We start from the raw sequence: 22,212 nt of genomic DNA, 5'->3' as shown, positions 1-22,212 counted from the left end.
ACTGAAGGACTTTCTTAGACTTTGGGGTCTTGGAAAGGTCTTCGTGGCTGCCTTGCTTCTCCAGATTTACTGTCTTCACAGTCAAAATTAAGGGATGACTCTTCCAGGATATTTTCATGATCTAGACACAAACCCAAGTGGCGAATCCACTCTTTACATAGCATCCTTTTGAGTTCTTCTTTCTAGAAAAGTTTGGGATAGTGTAAATAGTGGTATCCACAACATAGACTCAAGAAAATTTAAAAGTATGTTGACACCTGGTCCTACTCTATTCACTGGGATGCAACTGGTCCAGAGCTCCTGGGCATGGTGATTATTTAATATTTCTCCCAGATGATACTCTTACATAAAACCCCAAAGCTAGTCAGTTCCTTAAATGTGTGCATGAATTTTTTTCTCTCAAGCATTTTCAGTCCACATCACTTAAAGTCTTCCTTATTACTTTTACCCAAAAGGGTACTAATGGTGGCATGGAGATTAAGTGGGCAATAGACATGAGTTCTCAGATGAGGGGCTCTGGAACGACTGTGTCTCACATGATTAGCCTGTGACTTTCTGTTGCAGTATTCTTGCTGAAGAGTATCCTTCTTTCAGAAGACAATAAGTATTGACCCCGGGACTGATGCTCAGACAGAATGAAGGCCTGAACACAAAGCTTCCAAGAAGTTATATTCCATAGTCATAGATCCAAAAAACACAAGTATCATCCTATTTTTATCACTCACAAGTTGTATGTGTTTGGGCAAGTCATTTAACTTTCTAAGCCCAGGCTTCACAACTAACATAATGAGGAACTAGTATCTATTTCTCAACAGTGTGAAGAATTATGGAAGAAGTGACATATAGGAAAAGTTTTTAGAATATATTTGTTGGTACAGATGAGTTCATTTCAACATTGTTGCTGCATATGCCAAGACTATCTTCTATCAGCATTTTTTAGGTCTTGGGTGTCAAGACTGAGACTTGAATGCAATGTAATATCTGGCCATCACCTATTTGAAGGGTTAATGTCACAGTCTCAGATGAGAATTAAGGTCATTAATCCATATAAGTTACTTTTCTCATGGTTATGACAAAGCACTTGATGGAATCAACATAAGCTAGCAAATTTTGTTTTGACATATGGTTTCATAAGAATTTCAGTCTACTATTGCAGACATGGCATGGAGGAGTGAAACCTTCTTTATAGGACAGAGTATGATATGGTGAATTTTTCAAATTGCACTATGCAATATATGGAGAAAGAGGAGAACTGAAGGTGTTTGGGTAGACCTTTCAAAGGCCTGCCATAATAAACTTTGTTAGCTATATCCTATTCTCCTACATATTCCCCAGCCTTCAAAATAACTCCAGAAATTGGGTACCAAATGCTCAAACCATGATATTGTTGGGAGACACTTAAGATTTCAATCATAATGCAAACATGACAGACTTAGTGTAGATTAGTTTCCATCAGAAACACCAGGAGAGCTTTTAACACTCGTACATAGGCCATACTCCCAGTCAATGGAAGCAGAATTACTGAGGGGTGGACCAGCTCTCAATCCATTAATTTTTTGAAGTATCCTAAGGTATTATGTTTTTGCTTATAAGCCTAGCCTTTAATGGCTGAGCCATCTATTCAATCTCAGGGGACTATAACAAATAGCCATGTTTGAAAACACTTCATCTAAGCTGAGTGTGGTGGCTCAAGCCTTTAATCGCAGCACTTGGGAATCACTTAAAGGATCTTTTTCAAGGAACTCTAAGTTCAAGGCTAGGCTGGTCTATAAAGCAAATTACAAGACAGCCAGGCATACACAGAGGAAACCCCTCCTTGAGGAAAAACAAACAAAAACAAAAGCCCAAACGACCAAACAACCAAGCACCCCCCCAAAAAAAACCTCACAAAATGCTTTATCTTTTTTAAGCAACTAAAGTTTTTCATGAAGTGATATGATCTGTTTATCTCCTATAGGCAGCAAAATACCTGACATTTACTGGACACTTGATACATTATTTGATGAACCAAATTGAACACCTAATTTCTAGAACGGCCTTGACTCTTTCACAAATAAAAATATTTATTTGAAAATTGTTCCTGTTGAAACTTACAAAGATCTTGCTCTTTGGCAGTCCTTCAGTCTTAGCTCTGTGTGTACATGTGTGTGCATGAACACATAAATATACATGTACATGCAAAATTCTAGTCACTCTCTCCAATAACTATTCAGGGTAGATTCTCTGGTGGAGGGGAGAAAATTGCATTCAGGTTTGTTGGACGCTGTTAATCTTGAAGATCCTGCTTGCTAATCTCCAAAGAAGGTAGAAGAAGAAGTAATTTCCCTTCCATCGAACTTGCTGCACTTCTGCAAGGGCTTGCTTTGAGACCCTTGGCTTGAGAGTTCTCAGCCTTCTTTGTCTTATTGTATAGAAAGTGTTTAGAGTATTATCTCATACACAGCCTCTTATTAATTCATGACACATATCCTAGTCTTAGGTCTAATTTAGTCAGTGCATGAACGGTTGCATTTGTGTGCACTCATGTAGACCCACTTATGTGCATTATGATTTGCATGTTATATATTATTTTGCAGATCTGTGTGTGAATGGTTTAATCTCTCAGATATCAAGATAAAGTCAAAGGAAGTAGTTCCCAAGATATACTCCTTTAAAGTGGTTCTGGTTCTGGAGAAAAGTTCAATAGTTCAGGGTCCATGCTGCTCTTGGAAAGGAACAGAATTTGGTCCTCAACTCTCCTATCAGGCAGCTCTCAAGCATCTATAATTAGGTCTATGGGATCCCAATGCCTTTTCCTGGCTTCTGTACATACCACATACATGTGCACAACCCTGGACCTATTATAATTAAAAAGAAATCTTTAAAAATTAGGAAATAAAAACTATTTTCACTCTCAGATCTACTAGCTCATGGTTCTACTCCCAAGTAATACATATTAGGGCACAGTGAGGCCAGGATTCACTCCATACTAAGGAGATCATGTGACTTCGTTGCTCACAGAGAATAGCCTCCTACTCCAACTCAAACCCATTTAGAATAAAAGCCTTAAACTTTCTCTCTTTGCAATAAATAATACTGTGATTCCCCGGGGTATCCTGTTATGTGCATCAAGAGACCCATCTCTAAACCCATTCTATGAAATTTCTTTCCCCTAATGGGTTTATTAATGGGGAACTTTTTCTCACATCACATAAAAATATGGAATGTGGAATTCAGACCTATCCTAAAATGTCTTTCTGGTTTGTCTGCTTCCTACTGCTTCATACTTATGCCAAAGTTTATGAGTCTGTAATTTCCTGGAAGTTTATATAGCATGAAAGAAGGGACGTGATAAAATATGCAGTTTAATTGTAAAAACCACGTACTAATCTCACTAATGTGCTAGATTAAGACTGTAATTCGAGAAGCTGCAAGGTGGTTAAACTGATTTAGAGCAAATTGTCCCCTAAGTCTCTTTGTCTGTGCCCATATTTTATGTCACCCAGACCTAATAATTTACTTTATTTAGGTTATTGATTTAGAGTCCAAGAATAATAATGTCACATTGGGCTGTATGTTATTTAGAATAATTTCCTCTCATGCTGAGCTGTGTGAGCCTCCAAGAGAAATCCTGCTTAAAGCAGTGTTCCTGCCAAAGGCCTCAAATTTGCTCGAAAACTACAAACATCTCATTTCTGAATCATATCCTAGTGGCCCAGGCTGGCTTCTGCAGCAATGTTCAGGAATCAAACATCGACAAGAAGGGTCACTACAAATGATGCTTATCCTGCACCCTCAGATAGTGGGATCCAGGGATCTGAGGCCAAGGAACCAGTTCGAAACATTGGGTGACTACTCTCCTACTCTCTTGTCACTCTGTATCTTTGAGCTTATCTTTGGTGATTGAACATGACACTGGTCAGGCCTATGTCAGATATTGTGTGAGAATCCAGTCATGTAATATACCAAGTGCAGGATCCTTAGCAGCTCCCAATGATGAGGAATATGAGAGAAGGGGAGGTGCTTATGAAAGATTTTCAAATACTGACATTTTAAAGCTTTAGTCATCCTGAAGGAGGAGAATTGGTTTTTTTTTTTTTTTTTTTTTTTTTTTTGGTTTGGGTTTTTATTTTGTCTTGGTTTCATGACAGGTCTTGTATGCAGTCCAGGTTGGTCTTGAACCTTTCATCTTTCTGCTTCAGGGTCCTGAGCTTAGGGACTATGGGCATGCACAAACACATATGGCCTCCATAGTGGATTCTTTCATTGGATTCCATTAACTTTATCAGATATCATCAGAGGCCTTATGGTTTTCTTTTTTTTTTTTTTATTAACTTGAGTATTTCTTATATACATTTCGAGTGTTATTCCCTTTCCCGGTATCCGGGCAAACATCCCCCTCCCCCTCCCCTTCCTTATGGGTGTTCCCCTCCCAACCCTCCCCCCATTGCCGCCCTCCCCCCAACAGTCTAGTTCACTGGGGGTTCAGTCTTAGCAGGACCCAGGGCTTCCCCTTCCACTGGTGCTCTTACTAGGATATGCATTGCTACCTATGAGGTCAGAGTCCAGGGTCAGTCCATGAATAGTCTTTGGGTAGGGGCTTAGTCCCTGGAAGCTCTGGTTGCTTGGCATTGTTGTACATATGGGGTCTCGAGCCCCTTCAAGCTCTTCCAGTCCTTTCTCTGATTCCTTCAACGGGGGTCCTATTCTCAGTTCAGTGGTTTGCTGCTGGCATTCGCCTCTGTATTTGCTGTATTCTGGCTGTGTCTCTCAGGAGCGATCTACATCCGGCTAGGAGGAGAATTCTAATTCTGGGTATTCCAGCTTAGTTATTCCTCCTCCTCTAGAAATAATGGTTACATTCTTCTGGCCAAGAAGGTGATAGAACTTTCTAAGAGGCTAGAGGAGCCATAAAAAATAGGTCAGCAATTTACTAAGTTAATTAATTAATTAATTATAAAATGGTAATAAAATGTCTCCAAGTGAGACTACATAGTACAGCTGTCAAGATTGGGCTCCATCATCAAAGTAACAGGGAAGGACTCAAGCAAAAGCCTGATGGAGATTTGAACTCAGGTTCTCAGGCTTACATTGCAAGTACTCTGATTCGCTGAACCATTGTCCCATACCATAACTTGTTTGTTCTTTAAGAGTCCTTTGTTTTACCTGGACCCCCAAGATCTCTCAGTAACTGAGTCACCAACCAGGCAGCATACACTTGATAGTCCAGGCCCCCGACACATATACAGAAGACAACTGCCTGGTCTGGCCTCAGTGAGAGAAGGTATACCTAACCCTTGAGAGGCTTGAGGCCCCAGGGAATGGGGAGGCCTGTTGGGGTATGAGGGTGTGTGGGGGTGTGGGGACATTCTCTTGAAGATGGGAGAGGAGGAATGGTATGAAGAACTGTTGGAGGGCAGAACTGGAGGGGAATGGCTACCAGACTGTAAAACAGATTAAAGATAATTAAAAAAAAGAGTTCTTTGTTTTGTCGTGGCATATGTACACTGAGACTACATGTGGGCTCTCTTGTTTTAAACAATGCTGCTATTTAATTTAATGGCCCCAAGTAAATCACCCTGTCCAGCATAGGCTTTAAAATTTCAAATTTTGAAGTTCAGAAGGTATAGGAAAAATTGGTCACATGACTACTTTTTCCAGAAAAGGCATTTTTTGGTAGCAGTCTTGTTTGGTTACTCCTGCTGGTCTGACTTCTGCTCTGGAGTTGGCATGGATCCCTCTAGGTTCAGGCCAACAACCAATCTGGACCATCAGGATTGCTAATGAGATTTTTATGCCTACACAAGGGATTAGTAGTTCTCCAGGAGTGAACCTGGGGTTGTACTATGTAAAGCAGGATCAAGGATCCCTGCTTTAGTCATTTCCAGGAACAAACACAAATGTTCCCTGAGCATCCAATGATCCATTGAGGTTCATACATCAAGATTTTATTCCCATAATATTGAAGGGGCATTTATTTGAGTTTCTGAGACCAAAATCTAGACACTTGGGCACCATTCTAGAGATCTCCCTTTAGGCTACACCTAGCCATCTCTTTAGTTCTGCTCTAACAAGCCTTTCATTTTTTTTAACTCTTCTATAGTCACATCAATCTTCTTCCAGCTTCATTGCGAAGTTTGTTCCCACCCCAGGACATTGTTACACTCTCCTACTCTTCCTCTATGAGGACTTCCTGTTTTCATTCCAATCTCTTCCATCCTTCTGTCCGAACTCATGCACTGTACCTTCACAGAGATTCCTCACACAAGCCAAGTTTCTCGTTTTCTCTTTAAGAATACTCTGTGGGTTGCCTATGGACATGATCTTCCTTCCTTTCTTCCTCCCTCCCTCCCACCCTCCCTCCCTCCCTCCCTCCTTCCCTCTCTTCCTCCCCCTCCCTCCCCCTCCCCTCTCTCTCTTTCCTTCTTTCTTTCTTTCTTTCTTTCTTTCTTTCTTTCTTTCTTTCTTTCTTTCTTTCTTTCTTTCTTTTTCTTTCTGAGACATGCTTTCTCTATGTAATAGACTGGTGGTCTGGGAACTAAATTTTAGACCAGGCTGGCCTCAGACTCATAGAGTGTTGGGATTAAAGGTAGGTACCACCACTGGCAGGCTTGTTGTTTTGTCGTTGTTGTTGTTGTTGTTGTTGTTCCTCCTCCTCCTCCTCCTCCTCCTCCTCCTCCTCCTCCTCCTCCTCCTCCTCCTCCTCCTCCTCCTCCTCCTCCTCCTCCTCCTCCTCTTCTTCTTCTTCTTCTTCTTCTTCTTCTTCTTCTTCTTCTTCTTCTTCTTCTTCTTCTTCTTCTTCTTCTTCTTCTTCTTCTTCTTCTTCTCCTTCTCCTTGCTTTTCTTCTTCCTCTTTTCCTTTTTTTTCTTACAACAGTCTGCAGTCATGTATTTGTTAGTTTTTCTTCTTCTTTCCATTTCAAGCACCAGGAATCTAGAGACACAGTTTCCTTTATTTTCATTCCCTGAACAGTGCTAAGCCAAGCGCTGTTCCCCATTACCCGCCCCCCACAACAACAACAACAACAACAACAACAACAACAACAACAACAACAACAGTCTTTTAGAAGCACTGAGTGGGATTTCCTACCTCTTTGTTTCCATGCTTTGCTTTTATGTCATCAGGGACTGTGTTTCCAAACCCTCACCCAGGGACACCTGCTCATTTTTACACACAATATAATTGTTCAATTTTGTGTCTAGTCAGAAACTTTTGTCTCCCAGACAGACAGTTATAATATCCACCTCTATCCCACAGGGCTATGTGACTTTCAAGGGACAGAAACCCAGCTCAATGAGGAAAGGCAGAGAAATGGACTTAATGTAAGGGTGTTGAAATCCTCCTGGAATCCAAGAGCATAGATGCGGCTTCACCACAGTAACAGATGTTCTAGGTTTCCAAATGTCCTTTCCATAAAGTGATTATTCTCTCCTTTCCCTCTACCACCAATCCCTCTCTTTTTTCCCTTCCTCCTCTCCCCCTCCTCCTATCTCTTATTCCTCCTTACTCCAAACGCCTTTGTATTTCACTTTCATACATGTTCTCCAGTGTTCAACACATTGCAGACCTATGCTCCTGTGTAGAATTTCCTAGCTATCTCAGTTTCCACGTGTTATGATGTGTTCAGCTCAGGAAATAGCCTCAGTACAAGCAGCTGAGACCAAGTTCCAGGGTCACATAGGCAAGTGAACAGAACATGCATGGAGTTGGGGGATTCCCATAGCAGGAAGTGCTACTAGACTTTTTCTTGTCTTGTGTTCAGCAGGAAAATGAACCTGTAACTCACCACAGTGGTCATAGTTTTTCACTTCTTGTATGCAAGAACGAAGCAGGATTAGACCAGGAACTGTAAACTTCTACTTGGTTTGAACTGTGCCACTTTTCTTGGCTTCTGGAATCTTCTGCAGAGCCTCCATAAAGGTGAATCAATACTCTTATGGATTTTGTTTTCAGGTTGAGATATGGTAACAGAAAGGAAGAGAGGATTTAGTAAAGGGCAGTGGTCACTTATAAGAGACCGAAAAGAACTTCGATGAGGACATCATGAGTCTGTCTATGAACTGAATGGGCAGACAACCTGAAATGTAGTTCAGAGAGTAGGGCTGCAGCTACAGCACCAACTTCTCCACTTTCCTATGAGACTAGTCACTGTGTTGATATCCACCTCTTGAAGTGGCAGGAAATGACTGATGCCTCACTTATTCTGAGCCTCACATTAGTGCATCTCACTGATGAGGTTTTGTCTTCAGAACACCTACTGAGAGGGCATCCTGTAGCTTTTAGCTTCTCAACTTTGTAATACAGGAAAGTGCATATGATGGAGACAAATTTCAAATACTGTTTGACCCTTAATCTCAGTTGTCAGCTGGTGACATGTTCGCACTGATATCCACACAAATGTTCTTCTAGGTGAGTTAATTTCATTGGTGCCTTCTGGGAAATATTTTTCGTTATGATATTTTTAAAATTTTTGTTTTATGTGTATTGTGTTTTGTGTGAGTGTATATCATGTATTTAGTTCCCACAGAGGCCTGAAAGGGGCATCAGATCTCCTGGAACTAGAGTTTAAAATGCTTTTTAGCTTCTATGTGGATGCTGTACCTCTGTTCCAGGAAGTGCTCTTGACCACTGAGCCATCTCTTTGGTTTCTTCTGGGGATACTTGACACTCTTTCTGGCCTGACAAGTCAAGTTGAAAGAGGTAAGAGAGCCACTAGTTTGCTGGTTTACTTCAACCATCCAAAAGGAAACTAGTAGACTATCATAGCAACGAGAAAAAATGAGTTATTCTGAAGTCCTGTGGCCAATCTTCATTTTTCAGAAGGGTAACTGAGACTTCCCCAAAGCACAGAGGTTTCCAGGACAGAGTTTGGACTCTTATACCCATATATGCATGCCTGGTTGGGAAGTATTTTGGGATAACTACCTTTTTTTATTTCCTCACATACTTTTGACAAGGTACTGCTGCTTTACTGAGGAAGTGGTCCAGGGCCTGTTTAGCAAAGTAATATTGTATTTTGCAGCACAAGAGTGGCCATTTTACTGAGCTCAGACTGGACTAGATGCCTCCCTCAACTCTGTGCATGGGTGTGCATGACATATTGTATGCATGGAGGTGGGAGGTCAGCTTCATGGCCTTGGTTTTCTTCTTGTGTCTTTGTGGGTATTCTGGGAATCAAACATTTGCTGAATTATGATGTTGGCATGGTAGTGACCACCTTAATGAAGATGAAGTGAATGCTGTTCCATTGTTTTTGAAAATCTGATATATCAGCTGCCTTTCTATCTATCTGCTATAACTAAAATATCTGACAAACCAATATAAATGAGTATCATGGTTTGAATAAGAATCACCCTCAGAGGCTCATATATTTGAATGCTTAGTCATCAGAGAGTGGCATTTCATAAGGCTTAGGAAGTGTGGCTTTGTTGGAAGTGTGCTGTTGAGAGTAGTCTTTAAAGGTTTAAAAGCCTACATCCTAGCCCATCCCTCCACCTCTGCCTCTCCATACTTCCTTTGATCAAGATGTAAAGTTCTCAATTCCTGCTCTAGTACCATGCCTGCTAGATGCTGCCATGCTCCCTGCCTTACTGCTAGGAGACTAATCTAAAACTGTAAGCAAGCCCCTAATTAAATGTTTTATTTTACCAGTTGCCTTGATCATGGTATCTCTTCACAGCGATAGAACAGTAACCAGGCTAAGCGGGAAGGCTCATTGTGATTGTCAGTCTCAGTATATCATAGCATTTAAGGTCTGAAAGGGTCATAGTTGCAGTAGTGTGTGGTAGAGGCATCTTACGTTTTTATACGTCAGGAAGCAGAGATATCAGACAAACTAGAAGCCAAAGTCAACTTTGAGGCACACTGCTAGTTACCCACATCTACCCACATCTACTAACTAAATCACAGTCCTAGTTTCTAGTTTCTATAACCTTTCAGAATGGTAATGCTATCACATGGGCACCAAGTGTTCAAGTACATGAGCCTGTTGAAGACATTTCAGGCCATAAACATCTTACAATGTAAAATGGATTCACTCTTATGTTAAAAGTCCCATGGTGCTTTATAATAATTGTTTATTATTTTGAAATTATAGTATAATTACATCATGTCTTCCCTTCCCTTTTCTTTCTTTAACCCCACTCATATGCCATTTTGACCCCTCTCAAATTAATGATCTCTCTTGTTTTTTAATTGTTTACACACACACACACACACACACACACATACACACACACACACACAAACACACAAACATACACACACACTCCTAAATATAAAATACCATCTGTTCAGTTTGTATAATGTTACCTATGTGTATATGATCTTATAAGTCTCCATTGTTTAATTGTTCCAACATTGATAAAAGGTCCCAAATCCAGTTTCCTACGAGAGTTGATATAATCTCAGCCACAAGTCTGTGTTAAAATAAGGTAATTATAACAAATAACATTTCTGATATACAATGACACAGAGCAAATATTATCATTCTGAAAGGGAAGAATGGGAGCACAGTGAGGAGTGACAAAATTAAACCAAGACACCAAGCCAGCTGGGTAAACATTCCGAAGCTCCATTTCCCTCATTTGGGAGCACAGTGTCCTCATGTGGAATCTAATGGACGTGGTTAATCCCATCCTTCCCTGATGCCCACAGCATAGGAGTTTTCCCTTAGGTCAGCTTGATGCTTGCAGCTTTAATTGCCAGGTATCTCCTTGTGAAAAATTTTGGCAACCCCACCATCTTGGAATCTCCATTATGTAGCTTATTCAGAAGCTCCACAGAGACTCCAATCCTGCTAGACATCACCTGTTCTCATCTGCTCTTTTTTAAAATCTTGGGAAAATCATCCATAACTCTATGTAACTCTTGCATTTTTCTTGTCTGAGATACAAGTACGACATGACACCATTTGCTGCCAGCTTGAGATACATCTGTATTGCCTTGGACCATGGCTAAGTGTCTGACTGTCTAAACTTTGGAGAAAACATTTTAGCAGAAATGCTAAAAAGGGTGCTACTGCTCTTTCTACATAGCCCTAGTTCAGAAACCTTCCCTTCAGGAAGACCTTTTCCAATCAATTTCCACCTTTGCCCATTAGAGCCTTCAAAGAACTGGGCCTCGTTTTCAAGATGACTTTCCTATTGTCTCAGTTCAAAGTCTGATTTCTAGTTGATACCACTAATCTCAACAACTACAGGGTTTTGTTTGCTTATTTGGTTAGTTGGGGTTTTTTGTTTGTTTGTTTGTCTGTTTGTAACTTTAAATGGGCTCAAATTCCTTGCTCTATCACAGTACACATTTCTATCACACCCTTTTCCTCTATTTGCATTGTAAAACAGCCTAAAAATAGTGAGTACTGATCATGCCATAGGTTCAAAGTTAAAATTTACTCTGCCAGATAAATTAGTTCATTACTTTTCAATTTAACCAACTCAAAATTTTAGAACATAGGAATGAAGCAGGCAAATTCTTTATCAGGATGTAACATTAATGGCTCCTAAGAGATTGGATTCCTGTCTGAAGTTCTTGAACACCATCTTACCTCTGCACTTTTGTCAGCATTCCAGTCACCTGAAACTTCACTGTAATTGCCCTTCTAAGTTTCTTGACAGAATTCTAGAACTCCGCTAATGCATAGCTCCAAATTTTACCACATTCCTCCTACAAAGCAGCTTTTATGACCCAGGAACCATACATTTGGGTTTATCACAGTCCCAGACCCACTCTAGAGTTATTTCATGTATGACTTTCTCTCAGCTATGACAAAATTCCTGACAGAACAAATTTACAGGGTGTAGGGAGGAGGCGGGTGAGACTTGTTTTGGCTTGTAATTTCAGTCCAATATGGCAGAGAAGGCATGGAGGAGTTCCCAGCATCTGGAACATGTGCTAGAGCTTCTCACATCCTCATGAAGGAAGCAGTGATTTCCAGAAGCAGAATCATTTTCAAGGCCAGTCCCCATGTCAACTCATTTCTGCTAGTTGGGCTACAGTCTGGAAAATAGCACAACCTCTCCCAGCAATGCCACCAGTAACGATGGGTCAAGTGTCCCACTGCATAGGCCAAGGAGGAACCTTTCATATTCAAATCATAAGCTGAAGAGCCTTACTTTTGAACTTCCAAAGGCCAAAAGGTAAGAAGACCTTAGGAACACAGTAGAAGTCTTTCCACACTATGAATCCAATAGTCTCTTCTGTGTAGAATTTTTTTCTCATGAACCTTAAGGAACCATTGGGCTCTTCAGCTTCCCCACTACTGTACTTTGCTTTAGAGAGGCTGATTATAGCAAGTCTTATGATTTGAATATGAAAGGTTCCTCCTTGGCCTATGCAGTGGGACACTTGACCCATCGTTGCTCAGCTAGCAAGTGGAGGTACAGGGGAGCTTCTATTGAGGAAAGCTTTGGGAGATCCTCCTCCTCCCAAGAAGTGTTACTGCACTTATATGACAGAGGCTTTCAGGTGATGGATTAATTCTCACACACTTATTTTTTTCTGGATGGGTTGGGGTCTGAAAGCAGATGCTTCCTATTGGCTTGTTCTGAGATGCCAGGGATGCTTCATCTACATGTGGAGGGGCTTGGTGGTGCTGCCCTTTCATGACTGATGGTCACAATTCTCTCTTTGGGGGCTGTGGATATGTGACAGGGGTCTGGTGTTGGGTTCAGGTGAAGATCCTACCATTCCTTTGGGTCTGGGGCTTCCAACCCAGCTCAACCTTACCAGGTTTCCTCTCATGGTTCACTGTCTCACATCAAGGGAATTATGTTATTTTAGTGGATACAGAGGAGGGTCCGGAAGGTATCTGGGAGAGGAGGAGTGATGGCAGGAGGGTTGGAATAAGTAGAAGAGTTATAGCCTGGATGGGAGGAGATTGGCTAGAAGGGGAGGAAGTCAAAGTGAATTTTAGAGACAATTTCAGAAATAGGTGGGAGGAAGATAGTCTATGGTGGGACACAGTGTCTCTTGTCTTGCCTCACCAACTGGGATGGCTACTTTTATGTCCACTCGACACATGCTGAAGTCATCTGAAAGGAGGGAGTTTTGGTTAAGAGATTGTCTTCATAAGATAGGCTGTAGGGGATTTTCCTTTTTCTTTTTTCTTTTTTTTATTGAATATTTTCTTTATTTACATTTCAAATGTTATCCCCTTTCCCAGTTTCCCCTCCAGAAACCCCCATCCCAGCACCCTCCCTGTGCTTCTATGAGAGTGAGCCCCGGCCCACCCACCCACTCTCTTCAGTCTCCCTGCCCTGGCATTTCCCAGCCCACTGTATGTGGTGCCACCTTTGGTTGGTGGTTCAGAGTTCTAGAATAAGGCAGACTGAGCAAGTCATCATGGGTATGTCAAGAATCAGTATCCCTGGGCTGGAGAGATGGCTCTATGTTTAAAAGCACTGACTGCTGCTCTTCCAGAGGTTCTGAGTTCAATTTCCAGCAACCACCTGGTGGCTCACAACCATCTGTAGTGGGATCCAATGTACTCTTCTGGTGTGTCTGAAGACAGCAACAGTGTACTCATATACATAAAATAAATACATTTAAAAAAATCACTATCCCTACATGTCCTCTACACCAGTTCTTTGCTCTGGGTTCTTGACTTGTTTGAGTTCCTGTCCTGACTTCCTTCAGTGATGAATGGTGATGTAAGCCAAATTAAACACCTTTCTCTTTAAGTTGCTTTCACTATGGGGTTTCATCATAACAGCAGTAACACTAATTAGGATATCAACCACTGAAACAATGGTCACCAAGGGATTTGAATTTCCTATGATTCTTATGTTGGCCAAGGAGAAAGCTGGGTACTGGTTCCATCCATCTCTGATTGAGATATTGCACAGTTCTGACAGCTTTTGTGACCAGCTTGCCTTCAAGACTAAAGAAGAGACCATGATAATGAGTGGGACCACACCTTGATCAGGATTGTTTAGTCATGTGTATCTCTTGCTCTTTATTTAAACTTAACCTTCATGTCTGGATCCCAAAATGGACTTGAGTTAGGATGACATGTCACTGGATTTATTTATTTGTTCATCTTTCCAGTATGGCCTTACTGAGTAAACATTATTTCTCTGCTTTTCACTATTACTTATCTCCTTATTTGAACAGTTTAGGATGATTGCCTGAGCCTATAATAGTAGAATGCCAAAGGGTCAGTGTCTGACTGCAAAAATGTTGGTAATATGCAGGACATGGTGGTCACCAATGGCCAAACCCATATTATGGTAGGGAGCTTCAAGCTTCAAGGATGGGAGCTGAGACTAAAACAACTAGATGGTGATAACTTTCCCTGAGACCCTGAGGTCCTGATAGATTTGCAGATCACTCAGGCTTCTTGATGTGTTCAAGGATATAGGAGTGTGGGGTTGGGGAATTGTAAAAAGGAAAATTTGGGGATAAATTGTCATGGACTTTGGAAACATGCTCGAGTATGTGAGCTTTACTTTGTAGGCTGGAGAAGAAGAGAAAGCATGGTCAGTTCACAGAGAGGGGATGCCTTTGCACTTGCTAGAGTCATTCTACATGATTGTGGATTCACATTGGTCATGATCATGAAATCCTAAATCAAAAGGGTTCTCAGCCCATGGAGCAGATGTAGAAGGTGAGTTATTGCTATGCATTTGTGGAAGCTTGACAGAGGGACTTGAATCCAGGGTTTTAGATTCCTAAGAGGAGAAAGGCATGGACCTCTGTGATTTTAGTTCTCTCTTGCGTTGATGTCTCTAGGGTGTTCATATCCTCTGCTGATTTCATACTACTTTGTACTATATTGATCCTGGTTCATTTTAGCATCAGAGTGACTTTAGTATACCTCCTGTCTTTGCTCATAGAGAGGACCTGGTTGTTGATCCTTCCAGTCTTTCCATTCATCATATGAGGTCCTTGATGCTTATATCATGGTTAGTGAGGTTAATGACTTGAAGCACATTAAATAATTGATGTATTGTTTGATACCCAGGACAACTTAGTAACTAGAAGTTGAATTTAGATTATGGGAGAATTGCTCTGGCTTGACTCTTCCCACTCTACGAGGCCTTCCCTGATTCTTTCTTTCCTATTCATACAAGATACAAGATCAGATAAGACCCCCCCCCACACACACACACCTTCCCTTTGTCTTTAAAGCACAGCACTGTGCTTGTTGTTCATCTCTTTGAGCACTGAGGCCAGCATTACTTAGCAGGATAGTGTAGTTTTCAGGTCATTGAAATCTTAACAGAAATCTTATTTCTGCCATTTTGTAATTGACCTGTTGGACAAGTGTTTTAATAACTCTGAACCTGAGTTTCTTAATTGAATGTTATCAATGGTACCAACATCATAGGTTTTGTTGTTGTTGGTGGTGGTGGTGTTGTTGTTTTGAGAGATTGATATATGAATGTATGGGTTGTGGGACTTTGGTTTTTATTCTGTTGATCTTTAGAGAATTTTCTGATGTATCTGGGACTGTTTTAGACAAGTGCTTATGTAAATAAATTAATGGTTTTTTTTTAATAAAGAGAAGCCTTTGATAGTATTGGTATCACTTCTGTCCTGGACCAGGTACATAGTAGGTGGGAATACAAAGGTGTTGGTGGAGAGTCTCTGCAGGAAATAGACACTAAGGAGGTCCTTTTTTGCCTCCTGTGTCCTTCCCCCTGGTACCACCTGTTATATGTGGCTTGGTCCTTATCCTGCTGATTCCTTCAAGTCCTCTGATGGTGGCCTGTGTGTTTGTAGACACCATGAGGCAGGTGGCCTGGGGTGCACACCCACATAATTCGGCCTCACTTTGCATGCACATATATATTTTAGAAATGTTTCTCTTAATCATATCTTGAATTAATGCAGGCCTCGTTCATTCCCAGCTCTCATTACCCTCTTAATTAACTCGGCACAGATGGAAAAAGTCGGAATTGCTCTAGCTGAGTTGTTCTGCTAGGTTTAAAATGAGATGGCAGATGGGAAGACGAGGTGGAGCGGGCCGGCTCAGAGGGAGGAGATGAGTTTTCAAGCTGTCACCAGAGCGTCAACAAACGCTCCATCTGTTGGTGGTAAGACCCAGCTGAGGCTTCATGTGAGGGGCTGGTGTGCAAAGGGCCAGTGTCAGCTAAGGTTTACAGACCCAGCTATTGCAGGTATTTTCAAGATGAGGTCCCCACACTGGAAAGAACACCAGGAGTTCTGGGGTCCAAATGTGGCTGCAGATCTCTGTCCCAGACCATGATGGAAACATTTAGGCTATACATTGTTATGTGGGAACCAATGTATAGCTGTATTTCTTCAGGAACATCTTAGGAAATGCATGCTGTTAATGTGACATGCTGTCAGATGAATTTTCTAAAATGCATGTTGATTTGCTGCTTGAGACGTGTCACTGTTCTGGTTCTCTGTGTCATCAAGGCTGATTCTTTTTCTGCCACATCTGTCTTCATCTTGCCATTAGCCATACCGGGGGCCTGTTTATGTGCCTCTGGACTCTGATGCCTACCTCTTTGATTCCTGTGCTGGAGCTTTGGCTTCCTACATCTTTTAAGGTCACTTGGGCTCCTAAAATTTCTTCTTCTAGCTCTTATGTTCCTCCCATCAAAATGTCTTACAAAAGAAGCTTTCACTGTGAGGGAATTAACAAATGAATCTCTAATGAAAGCTTGGACAAAGGTGTTAGATTTGCTTGAAGTTATGTCTCAACCTTCAAAGATCATTGATTCTTAGAGTTGAAAAAGATCTTAAGAATCTTTTGTAGTTTGCTACATGTTCCAGAGAGGGACACTTAACCCTGCATAACATCCCAAACAAAGGACTTACTATATCCTAAGATGCGTTGTCAACCAGTGAAAGGTCTAATTGTTATGCTGTCCAATGCATAGCAGTGATGTGATCTATTATAATGTGTATGGGAATAAAATATACTATATCTGCAATAGGTTAGTTCTTTGGTGGTTTGACAATAACCATGGGACTTCCTTGAGCTTGCCACCCTGGATGACATCATGGATTCATTTCTTCTCTCTCAAATCCTGAGAGATGCTAAAGTAGTGGGGTAACTTTGCATTACGTCCTGGTAGTGTCTAAGTAGTAAACATGTCTCAGATTTCAGAGTGAAAGTTCTTAGGCATGACTGTTAGCACCTCATACTGCTATTTAATTTATCTGCTGCTTGATATCAACATGTGACTTAATCTTTCCAAACTCATGTACATGTACTCATTAAACTTTCCTCATGTACAGTGAAAAAATTCAATTGTATTTTCTATGATTTGAATTTAAATGTCTCTTAGGGGGCTTAACTTGAATAATTTTTCCCCAGCTGATGGCATTGTTTTGGGAGGCTATAGTATCTTTTCTAGACTGGGATTTGGTCATCAGAAGTAGAACAGGTGTGGAAGTGTGCCACTGAAGGCTTAGTCTTAGTTCCAGCACATTCCTTGACTTGTCTGCTGATATGTGAAGTGACTATACCACATGTTGCCACTTCTATGGACATCTTATGCTCTCCTGTCAGAGTAATTGAAAGTTTCTGAAATAATGAACAGAAATACATTTTCTTCCCTTAATGTTATTTCTGACAGGTATTTGGTCATAACTACGAAAACGTAGCTAATGCAAAAAATTAGTGCCAGGAGTGGGGTTCTTATTTTGATAAATGTGTAAACCATTTGAACCAGTTAGGGGGAGGTGAAAATTCTAGAGAATCCATAGGATTTGGGTGATTCCTATAGCAGTTTGGAAGACAAAAATGCCACTGGAAATGTGGATAATAACAACTGTAGTCATGAAGTTTCAGAGGAGAACAAGGATTTTACTGGCAATAGACTTGACAGATGAAGATAAAGACTTTATTGTTCTTGGAATGGAGGCCACTCACCTTATATTCTGCCAAAGTACTTCTCTATGATTTGCTTCTATCCTGGGAATAAGAGTGAGACTGAACTCAAAAGTAAGGAACTAATTTGGCAAGAAAAATTGCAACACAACCTAACATTCAGGCTTGGACAAGGTTGTTGTTAGTTGCTTTTAGCCAGGTTTGCATTGAGAATTTAGAATAAAAAGTAGAAAAGTAAGATATTAAATATATGCAGTATGTCCAGAAAGAGAGGTCATTTAAAGTTACAAAAAATATTAAAGAAATAAGCAATGTTGAAGAGAATTTGAGTACTTTGCCTTGGGATAATGGGAAGAGTATTTGGAGGGTATTTCAGAAAATGGTTAGACCCTATGTATCAAAACCTATAGTATGATATATAACTGAAAATATACTTAAAAAAAGAAGTCCTATTAAAACCAGAGATCATGTAGGATACTGTGTTGGATAGTTTTGTGTCAACTTGACACAATCTAAAGTCATTTGAGAAGAGAGAAATTCAATTAAGAAAACACCTCCCGGAGGTTGGGCTGTAGGCAAGCCTGTAGGGCATTTTTTAAATTAGTGCTTAATGTTGGGGGTGGGGGGGGCTAATGTGGATGGTGTCATCCTGGGCTGGTGGCCCTAAATTCTATAAGAAAGGAGACTGAGCAAGCCACTGGGGAGGGGAGATTAAACCACCCTCCTTGGCCTCTTTTCCCTATATTCAGTAACTGAAGCTGTAGTCCACAGGTATTTGGTTGATGTTAATGTGTTCAGTGTTGTGTTGTTTTTGCAGACATGTACAATGCCAGAGCTTTGGGGACATGGGACCTTTCACCTAGATTTTAAAGGAAAATCTTTGGAGGCCCAGACAATGTGTAGCAGAGTCAGATTTCTTGTGAAGTTCCTCTGTCAAAGTGAAGCATTAAGCTGTGAGTGTGAAGCTAAAATTTTGATGGGAATCTCAAGATGTTGCAAATATTAGGGATGTGGGAAATCTGATTGGGGAAAATTACCCACAGAGTATATAGCTCACCCAAGAGGGATGCTTTGTATATTGTAAATGGCAAGACTGTAGGTGTAGAACTGCTTAAGCCCGGGAAACCAGAAATGATGTCACTATTGGTCCTAGATAATAGATATGAAACTACAGGATATGGTGTTAGCCCTGCTAGGTTTTAGTCTTGCTTTGGTTCTTTCTTAGTAGCATCCTGTTCTTGTGATTAAGAATGGGAATGAGGGGTTGGGGATTTAGCTCAGCGGTAGAGCACTTAACTAGCAAGCGCAAGTCCCTGGGTTTGGTCCTCTGTGCCATTGTATATAGAGAGTATGTAACCCTCCTTTTTTATTTTGTAAGGATTCCCAGTTAAGAGTTTGCCTTGAGTCTCAGAAGAGTCTTTGAACTGTGGATCTTTGATCATAGTCAAGAATGTTAAGACTTTGGGAACTCTTGAAGCTGGACTAAGTATGAGTTGTCCATGAAAGTTTGAGGTCAGGGATAGAGTGTCATGGTTTGAATGTGAAATGTCTTCATAGCATCATGTTTTGAATGTCTAGTTCCTAGCTAGTATCTCTCTCTCTCTCTCTCTCTCTCTCTCTCTCTCTCTCTCTCTCTCTCTCTGTGTGTGTGTGTGTGTGTGTGTGTGTGTGTGTTAGCAAGTAAAGTTAGTCAGCTTTTATAGGAAGGGTTTTCAGCCTTCCACAGAAAAGTCAGGTTTGGAGGTAGTATCCAAATCCTGGTCTAGTGCTTTGTCTGCTTCAGGGTCTGCTGTGAAATGAGAAGCCTCTATTCCTACTCTATTCCTACACCCATGAACTCTGCCATCTGCTATGTCTTCCTCACGATGAATCCTGAAGTTTCCTTAAAACCCAATTTTGACCAAGCCACCCCTTATTTCTGTCTTTCTGACTTCTCTAACAGTTGTTAGGCTCCAGTCTTGAATGTTTCCGCCGTTTGGAAACTAGTTTCCACTTTTTGCTCCCATTTTGAAGTTCTCCATTCATATTTTTATTCCAATACTCTGTTAGCCATACTGGTAAATTTCTTTCCCAGCTGCTATCAATTAAAAACTGCAACTGCTACTCTAAAACCTGTCTTTCTGTCACTTGGTTTTGTGAAGCTCTTCCATAGCATTCTTTCCCCCTGAGATAGTTTTCCATTTGCAATGTATTGCTTTACAAAGGCTATCACTGCGTGCATCCCAGTCTGTGTGACTAAACATTTTTAGTGTCTCTTCTCTGGGGGTCATAAGGCAGGAAGGTGCTGATTTCTGTGCCTCCCTGAAATCCCTATCTCTGTGTATCCTTGGCACTGGAAACAGGGCTTGGCAGGCCAAGGTTGCTACCCTTATGACCTCTATGGCTGCACTTCTGACCCCAGCCTCTTTACTCACCTTTTTTCATGAGAAAATGACAGCAGTTCTTAATCAGAACTTCTTAATCACATCACATTATCCTCCTAAGATGCTTTTACCTCCAGGAACCCACTGATCCACCACTCTAAATGACTGTAATTACCACAAATGATAAAATAGCAGCTTTCCCAGTTTTCTTTACCATTGCCAATTTGCATATGCTAATGCATTAACAATCTCCTGACTTGTCTCCCCCTGCTGGCTCTACCCAGCTTCTGTAGTTGGCTGTTGGGTTTCTGCTTTCTGGCTGGGACTATATCCCTATGAGGAAGAAAAAAGTTTCCAGAAACTCTTATTCAACTCAAATAAACTGAAAAAACTACACATCCGGTATTTAAAATGCAATGAATAATGAAAGGAAATATTTCTGTTGCCATAGGAAGAGTCAGGATGGTGGGAAGCAAATGGAAAGGACAGCGAAGATAGATCTAATTCAAGAAGCTCCCTCCAACTAGACCTGTTCTGTCCTCCCCTCTGAACTTTACATTCCTCCTCATAAGCAGAGGAACAGATGCATTTGACAGCTTTTAATACAATTTATTAAATTAAAACTTTTATTATCATAAAGCCTAAAATTAACCATCTTACCTGTATTTAACTACATGGGGTAGTGGTGTGGTGTACATAGCCATTGTCGTACAGCCCTCACAATTGCTGATTTCCAGAATTCTTTTCCTCTTCTCAAACTGAAATTTAATCTTCATTAAGTGATAACTTCTCATCCATCTATAAGCTCTAACTCTTTCCAATCACCACCCCTTTTCTACCTCCATATGTATGTGTACTCAAGGCATATCATTCTGGTTCCTTTCCCAATTACATTAAGCCAAAAGCATCAAGATTCATCCATGTTGAAACATGAATGAGAATTTCTTTTTCTTTCTAATGATTGCTTTATAAGTAATATATTATCATGTGTCAGAAACATATTTTATTTATCATTCATATATCGATGAAAACTTGATTTGCCAGTGACATAAATTTGCAAGTAAAAATATCTTTTAAAACATACAGAGCAGTGCAACTTTAGGATGTAGAAGCATTTGAGATTCGAAGCTTTGTTGTTTTGCTTGACTTTGAATGCTGGTTAGTGACCTTGAGACTCCAGGTTTTGGTAACTATCTGCAAGGCTGTTATGAGGCCAGCCATCTAAAGCATGTCAGAGCCTTAACCTTCTATTTATTCATTCAACAAATTCGTGTGTGTGTGTGTGTGTGTGTGTGTGTGTGTGTGTGTGTGTGTGTGTGTGTGTGAAGGCTGTAGGATAATCTGAGTATTGTTTTTCAGAAGTTTTTAAGACAGAATTTTACCTGCATGTATGTTAGGCCTGTCAGTCAGTGAGTCTCAAGTAAATGCCTGTGTTTATCTCACGAATACTGGAATTACAGCTTTGCCCAGATTTTTAAGTGAATTCCTGGGATCAAGTTCAGGTTCTCATGCTTATACAGCAATCACTTCCCAACAGCTTTCCCTCAGGGCCATTTAGCACATCTTTAGCATGCACTGACTCAGTTCTAGTCCCTCAGTTAAATGCCGGTGGCAAGAAAGTGTGTGTCTTGCAGAGTCCTTAAGACAAGAATGCAAGAGAGATCATAGGAAACAAAATAAGATAAAGTATTTACATCAGATAGGACTGAGTGAATCAGTGGACTAAGAAGGGTTGCAAGTGCTTGGAGGCATGGTGCTCTTTGATACAAGGTGATCAAGGAAGGTCTCCCAAGGACATTGAATTGCGAGGGTGAACTTAGGGTAGGGAACACTGGGGAGGAGAGGCAGAAAATCCAAAATAACAGAGATAGGAGCCTGCTGGCATGCTTAGGCAGCACCATGTCTGGCATAGCTGGAGATATCTAAGGTAGAGGGTAGCTGGGAATCAGATCAGAGAGGTAGCTGGGGGTTAGAACTGCAGGGTCAGGTAAACTGTGGTGAATAAGAAAAGAGGGCATGGAAGAATGCAGCAGGAAAGTGATCCAGTATGACTCACAATT

This window comes from Rattus norvegicus, chromosome 5 (genome assembly GCF_036323735.1).
Source record: "Rattus norvegicus strain BN/NHsdMcwi chromosome 5, GRCr8, whole genome shotgun sequence".
Classification (NCBI taxonomy): Eukaryota; Metazoa; Chordata; class Mammalia; order Rodentia; family Muridae; genus Rattus; species Rattus norvegicus.
The sequence above is the reverse complement of the archived record's forward strand: the minus strand, read 5'-3'. Positions refer to the sequence as shown.